Genomic DNA, 8012 nt, shown 5'->3' with positions numbered 1-8012 from the left:
ATACTTTAACATCCTATTTTAGTTTCCCAATGTTTATACTTAAACATCTTATTTCAATTTCCCAATTTATATATCTAACATCCCATTTTAGTTTCCCAATGTATATACTTAAACATCCTATTTCAATTTCCCAATTTATATACTTTAACATCCTATTTCATATTCCCAATTTATATCCTTAAGTATCCTATTTCAGTTTCCCAATTTATATACATTAACATCCTAATACTTTTATATACTTAAACAACCTATATCAGTTTCCCAATGTATATACTTTAACATCCTAATACTTGTATATACCTTAACATCCTAAGAATGATCCAATCCTTAAGAATGAAGCTAATGTTGTAAATGTTACCTTAGTTAAGATGTTAAACTTCATGGCTTAATAATAGCGACTTCTTTTATCTATCTATCTATCTATCTATCTATCTATCTATCTATCTATCTATCTATCTATCTATCTATCTATCTATCTATCTATCTATCTATCTATCTATCTGTGCCCTCCACAATTATTGGCACCCTTAATGAATATGGGCAAAACAGGCTATGAAAAAATGTGTCTTTGCTGTTTATCTTCTTGGTCTTTCACTCAAAAATATTCACAAAATTCTTACCTTTTCATTGAAGTAAAATGATTGAAAGAATTAAAAAAAATTGACATTAAATAAAACATTTTTCTCCAAAACATGGGGGCCACAATTATTGGCACCCTTAGAAAATCTTATAATTAAAATCTAACTGAAGTACTATATTACCAGTCATGTTTTCACCTGTTTGATTAGGAACTCTTAAGTGGTCAACCATGACTTCCTGTTTCACTCGGGTTTAATATGAGGTGACACAGGCAAAATACACAGTGTTGAAGAGCGACAAAAAGTTGTTGAGCTGCAGAATTCCGGAAAAGGATATAAGAAAATATCCAAACAGTTGAAAATACCCATTTCCACAATCAGGCCAATAGTTAAGAAGTTCAAAGCGACAGGGAATGTAAGGAATCAGACTGGAAGAGGACCTGTCTGTAAATTAACCCCACGCACGTGAGGAGGATAGTTCGACTGGAAAAATAATCTCCAAAGATCACAGCTGGAGAATTGAAGAGGTACGTTGAGTCCTGGGGTCAGAAAGTCTCCAGAACTACCATCACACTGAACATCTTGTTAGGATACATGGTATCATGGACTCCATCAAATACGAGCAGATATTAAATGAAAACCTAAGAGCCCCCTCTAGGAAGCTTAAAATGGGCCGTGGTTGGATCTTCCACCAGGACAATGACCCGAAGCACACCTCAAAATCAACACAAAAATTGTTCACTGACAGCAGAATAAAGGTTTTGCCATGGCCATCACAGTCCCCCGACCTAAACCCCATAGAAAATCTGTGGAAAGAGCTGAAGCTGAGTCTAAAGGCATTGACCTAAGAATCTGAAGGATCTGGAAAGAAACTGTATGTAGGAAAGGTCTCAGATCCCATGCCATGTGTCACCAACCTCTTCACACATTTTAGGAGAAGACTCGGAGCTATTATCTTGGCAAAGGGAGGCTGCTCAAAACATTAAATTAAGGGGTGCCAAAAAATTGTGGCACACCTGTTTTGGAGAATAATGTAATGTCAACATTTGTTTTTTTCTTTCAATAATTTTACTTAAATAAAAAAAGTAAGATTTGTGTGAATATTTGGAGTGAAACACCAAGAGGATAAACAGCCAAGACATATTTTTTCATAGCCTGTTTTGGTCACATTCACTAAGGGTGCCAATAATTGTGGAGGGCACTGTATCTTCTGTTAATGTCACCTTTCATTATCATCACTGTCTTAGTTGGTGCCATTGTTGTTGCAATTTAGTAGATATAGACAAATATTTCACTGATTTAAAACAATTCATTCGTTTTAGACATAGATTTCACTGATTCGAAACAAATAATTCGATTTAGACATAGATTTCACTGATTAAAAACAATCCCTTAGATTTAGACATAGATTTCACTGATTTAACCGAAACATTAGTTTTAGACATAGATTTCACTGATTCAAAACCATTAATTAGATTAAGACATAGATTTCACTGATTAAAAACAATCCCTTAGATGTAGACATAGATTTCACTGATTTAAAACAATTACTTAGATTTAGACATAGATTTCACTGATTAAAAACAATTCATTAGATTTAGACATAGATCTCGCTGATTTAAAAACAATTCATTAGATTTAGACATAGATTTCACTGATTAAAAAAAATACATTAGATTTAGACATAGATTTCACTGATTTAAAACAATTAATTAGATTTAGACATAGATTTCACTGATTAAAAACAATTAATTAGATTTAGACATAGATTTCACTGATTTAAAACATCAAACCATTAATTAGATTTAGACATAGATTCCACTGATTTAAAACTTGATAGTTCCCTGGTGGTGTAAGATCTGCACATTACCTGTTGTGTCTCATAGAAGGTGGTTGCAAATGGACATTATAATTCTCTTGATGTATTTGGTTTTTGCAACAGCCAAATATGCTAATGATATGAATACCGGCCCAGAATTCAGCGATTCTAAGTGATAACATACGGATACTGGTATTGATATAGTATTGATATTGGGATTGATACTGGTATTGATATTGATACTGGTATTGATATTGGTATTGGCCAATAAAAGTGCAAATCGGTTGATCCCTTGACCAGCCTCAGTGTCTGATCCTCTGGGGCATATTAACAGTGTGGAATGTGAACGGAATAATTACAGTGCGGAATGTGAACGGAATGCTTGTTAAACGTGCTTTTTGCTGTCTTGTCCGTGTTCCTAAATGGGTTCAAGTATGCATGCATATGGGTTCATTATTTTCTGTAGGCATATGTTTACGACTGGCATGTATGGAGAAGTGTTTAGAGTGTTTAAGTGTGCTTATCCACACTAATGTTTTGTAATGAGCAGGGGCTGAACACACACACCACCCACACACACACGCACGCACATACACACACACAGACACAGTCAGACACACACACACACGCACATACACATTCCATTCTCTGACACCCGATAAATATCCACTGGGCATCCAGAGCAGGCAGAAGAGTGTGTGTGTGTGTGTGTGTATGTGTGTGTGTGTGTGTGTGTGTGTGTGTGTGTGTGTGTGTCTGTGTGTGTGTCTGTCTGACTGTGTGTGTGTGTATCTGACTGTGTCTGTGCGTCTGTGTGTGTGTGTGTGCGTGTGTGTCTGTGTGTTCGTGTGTGTTTGTGTGTGTGTCTGTCTGTCTGTGACTGTGTGTGTGTGAGAGTGCGCGTGAGTGTGTGTGTGTGTGTGTGTGTGTGTGTGTGTGTGCGTGTGTGCGTGTGTGTGCGTCTGTCTGTGTGTCTGTGTGTGTGCGTGTGTGCGACTGTGTGTGTGCGTGTGTGTGTCTGTGTCTTTGTGTGTGTGTGTGTGCGTGTGTGTGTGTGTGTGTGTGTGTGTGTGTGTGTGTGTGTGTGTGTGTGTGTGTGTGTGTGTGTGTGTGTGTGTGTATGTTTGAATAGTTTTGCACTTGTTTCTTGAACTGCAGAAGCATCTCCGCTAGAGAAACTTACCAGTTGCTCAATGACTTCAGATGGATTGAAGCTGTATGTGGGTGTGTCACTGTCTGTGTGTGTGTGTGTGTGAGAGTGTTTGTGGCATTTATGCCAGAGCACAACATAACAATTACCAGTTGCACAATGAGTTCAGACAGATTGGAGTTGTGTGTGTGTGTCACTGTCTGTGTCTGTCTGTGTGAGGCCTGCACAGGATGGATTTTTCAGTTCTGTAATATTTGAAAATATGTAAAACCCACCAACCCTGTTTGGGTTCCTTTTTGTCTGCTCTCCTGCAAACACAAATAAGAAACAAATAACCTGCTGTACATTAAGAACAAATAACCTGCTGTAGAATAAGACACAAATATGTCTGTGTGAGAGTGTGTCTGTGTGTGTGTGTGTGTGTGTGTGTTTGTTTGTGTGAGTGTGTGTCTGCGTACGTGTGTGTGTGTGTGTGTGACCTCTCCAACCCTCTCTCTTTTTTCTCTCTGTCTCTGTTATTCTGTCTTTGCCCCTCCCTCTTGGCCAGACATGCTCCTCCTCCTCCCTCCCTCCCTTCCTGCTTGCTTTGCCGTGTGTGTGTGTGTGTGTGTGTGTGTGTGTGTGTGTGTGTGTGTGTGTGTACGGGAGCTCAGAAGGGAAATATCTCTCTCAGGCTGAGACTCCACTCTTCACTCCTCTCTGATAACAGAGGACTGTCTGACTGCCTTCCTGGGAGACTGCCTGTGAGACTAACTGTGAGACTGATTGTGAGACTGACTGCCTGACTGGAAGACTAACTATGAGACTGCCTGGGAGACTAACTGCCTGAAAGACTGACTGTTAGACTAATTGTGAGACTGACTGGGAGACTGGGTGACTGACTGCCTGACTTCCTGACCGGGAGAGTGCCTGTGAGACTTACTGTGAGACTGACTGTAAGACTGACTTTCTGCCTGGAAGACAGACTAAGACTGACTGGGAGACTGACTGGGTGACTGACTAGGAGACTGACTGTTAGACTGGGGGACTGACTGGGAGACTGGGAGACTGACTGGGAGACTGACTGGGTGACTGACTAGGAGACTGACTGTTAGACTGGGAGACTGACTGGGTGACTGGGAGACTGACTGGGTGACTGCCTGGCTGGGAAAGAGAGGGACGAGGACGGTGGACGGTGGACGTGTCTACAGGACTGCAGGGCAGGAGCTGAGTGGTAGCAGCAGAGGTAGGCATCCTCCTGTTGTTCCCCCTCCAGGGCACTGAGTCTCGTGGCAGTCAGTGTGTGTGTGTGTGTGTGTGTGTGTGTGTGTGTGTGTGTGTGTGTGTGTGTGAGAGAAACTATGCCTGGCAGAGGGGCGACAGCGAGACAAACGTCTCCCAGCTGGTCCATCCGCCTGCTCTTGATTGGCTTGTGTAATGGACACCTCCACCATCACGGGGGCGCTGCGAGCCCTTAAATACATGAACACAACATCCTGTGAAGAAGAGACTCTACTGAACATGAACACAACATGCTGTGAAGAAGAGACTCTACTGAACATGAACACAACATCCTGTGAAGAAGAGACTCTACTGAACATGAATAGAAGGAGAGACAGAGACTGAAGAAGAGGCAGAGACAGACACAGGCAGAGACACAGGCACAGGCACAGACACAGACACAGACACAGACACAGACACAGATACAGACACAGACACAGATACAGACACAGACACAGACAAAGACAAAGACACAGACACAGACACAGACACAGACACAGACACAGACACAGACACAGACACAGACACAGACACAGACACAGACACAGACACAGACACCAAGGCGTCCCCTTGAAGCTGTTTTTATTGTTGAACACTGCGAGGCCGGCCCTCATGTTTTCTTTGTTGCTACTCTATCTGGATATCAGTCTTGAAATGCCACAGTGCTGGGTTTCTCACCGCCACCCCGAGCGTGTGTGTGTGTGTGTGTGCTTTAGGTGTGTCATCACAAAGCCAGGTAAACATGACTTCATTTGCAATGAGGGAGCGAGAGATTGGGTAAGAGCAGAAGTGATGTGCTGAAGTATCTGTGTGTGTGTGTGTGTGTGTGTGTGTGTGTGGTGTGTTTGTGTATGTGTGTGTGTGTGTTTGATGGTCTGGGAAATATGCATGCAATGTAGGGATTAACATTAGTAGCTGTGTGTGTGTGTGTGTGTGTGTGTGTGTGTGTGTATGTGTGTGTTTGATGGTATGGGATATATGCATGCAGTTGTAGAGATTAAAATTAGTATGTGTGTGTGCGTGTGTGTGTGTCTGATGGTCATGAGGTTGTCTGCCTGCATAGTTAGTGAACAGTAAACAACAATCCTACATAATCCTATGTGAGTGGTGTGTGTGTGTGTGTATGGGGGACTGAAGGATTGTGTGTAGGGGTGTGTATGTGTGTATGTGGGACTGTAGGAGTGTGTATAGGGGTGTGTATGTGTGTGTATGTGGGACTGTTGGCGTGTGTACACACATTATAGTTCCATTCTAAAATGACAGACACAGATAATTATAGTGTGATGGGTAGACCCCTATGATGACCCTAGAATGATGGACACATTTCTAATAATGACACTATGGGATGATGGACACATGTAATAGTAACTTTGACAGACTGACACGCTGTTGGATAAGTGGCTGACGTCTGTGGAAAAAGTCTTGGAGGCATTAGCGATGTTCCCTTTGTTTAGGCTGTGAGGAGTGAGGAGTAATGAGCTGATGGCTAACACTGTGTGCTCATCAGATGGAATTTGATTTTCTGTGTGTGTGTGGCAGAGATCTGCCAGAACAGGCGTGTGTGTGTGTGACGAGAAAAGTGTGTGTAAAAATACGGAATTGTTTTTGTACTACGATGTCTTGGGGCTTTTGTGAAGGCAGGTGAAGAGAGTCTGTGTTCTCGAAGAATCTTCACCAAAGAAGGTGTTTCTTCTAGAACAGCCCTCAGTGTTCTGTCAAGAAAAGGCATTCCTTCTAGAACAGCCCTCAGTGTTCTATCAGGCAAAGGCATTCCTTCTAGAACAGCCTTCAGTGTTCTATCAAGAAAAGGCATTCCTTCTAGAACAGCCCTCAGTGTTCTGTCAAGAAAAGGCATTACTTCTAGAACAGCCCTAAGGGTTCTGTCAAGAAAAGGCATTCCTTCTAGAACAGCCCTCAGCCACAGTTCTACTGTTGGGCACACAAGTCAGGTGAGGAGTAAACATGGCCGCCGTAGCGGCTGGTCAGTCTACTGAAGGCTGCTAAGATCCTCACACTGACAGAGAGCAGCTGGTCAGTCTACTGAAGGCTGCTTAGATCCTCACACAGAGCAGCTGGTCAGTCTACTGAAGGCTGCATAGATCCTCACACTGACACAGAGCAGCTGGTCTGTCTACTGAAGGCTGCCTAGATCCTCACACTCACATACTGCTACCAGCTGCATCAAACCAGCAGCCGGAGAAAAGCTTTTTCAGTGTCCAGTGCTTTTTCAGCCTGGACACACACTCATAGCTTCAGCCTGGACACACACTCATGGGGTTCCCCCTGCTCTGGGAATGTAGTTCCTCTCTGAAACATCACCCAGGGTTTACACACAGACGCACACACACACTTCACCCAGGGTTTACCTGCATTCCCGGAGGACGGGCGGTGGAAGGTTATGATTGATGTCCCAGGCCTCGGGCATATGGTTCAGCATCTGTGTGTCTTTGATATCTAACGGCATAGAGGAAGATTAAACATGTGTGTGTTTTTTGATATCTAACAACTTGGAGGAAGATTAAACATGTGTGTGTTTTTGCATTGAAATGAGAGCAAAAGGTGGCTTCAGCACACAGTGGATTACACACACACACACACACACACACACACACACACACACACACAGCGTACAGTGTGTGATGAAATGCTGTGAATGCACCCCTGGCTAACAGTGTTCCCACACTAAATAGCAGACCTGGGGCATTAATTAGTAACGCTCATTCCTACTTCAGGTCTGGGCACACGCAGACGCACACACCATACACACACACACACACACACACACACACACACACACACACACACAAACACACACACACACACACATACACACACACACACACACACACACACACACACACACACACACTCACTCTGGGACCCATTGGATCCACTCATCAAACTCCAGCTCATTCTGGACTAGATCTGAACCACGCCATGTCACATCTGCAAACACACACACATGCATGCACACACACATAGAGCGCCCAGATTTGAGCTGAACTTTGAGCTTCTTTAAAATAATGCCTTCTGATTCATGAAAGGTTCTAGAATGTGTCTGTATTCTAGGAGAGTGCGCATATGTACCATAAGAACCATGACAGGTTCTAAAATGTGTCTGTATTCTGAATGTAAGCGTTTGTCGGGGCAGTGTGCAAGCTGCTTAAGACACACAGATGGGCTGGAGAATGAGATGCTGCTGATA

The sequence above is a fragment of the Sprattus sprattus genome (assembly GCF_963457725.1).
Source record: "Sprattus sprattus genome assembly, chromosome: 6".
Lineage (NCBI taxonomy): Eukaryota > Metazoa > Chordata > Actinopteri > Clupeiformes > Clupeidae > Sprattus > Sprattus sprattus.
The sequence above is the reverse complement of the archived record's forward strand: the minus strand, read 5'-3'. Positions refer to the sequence as shown.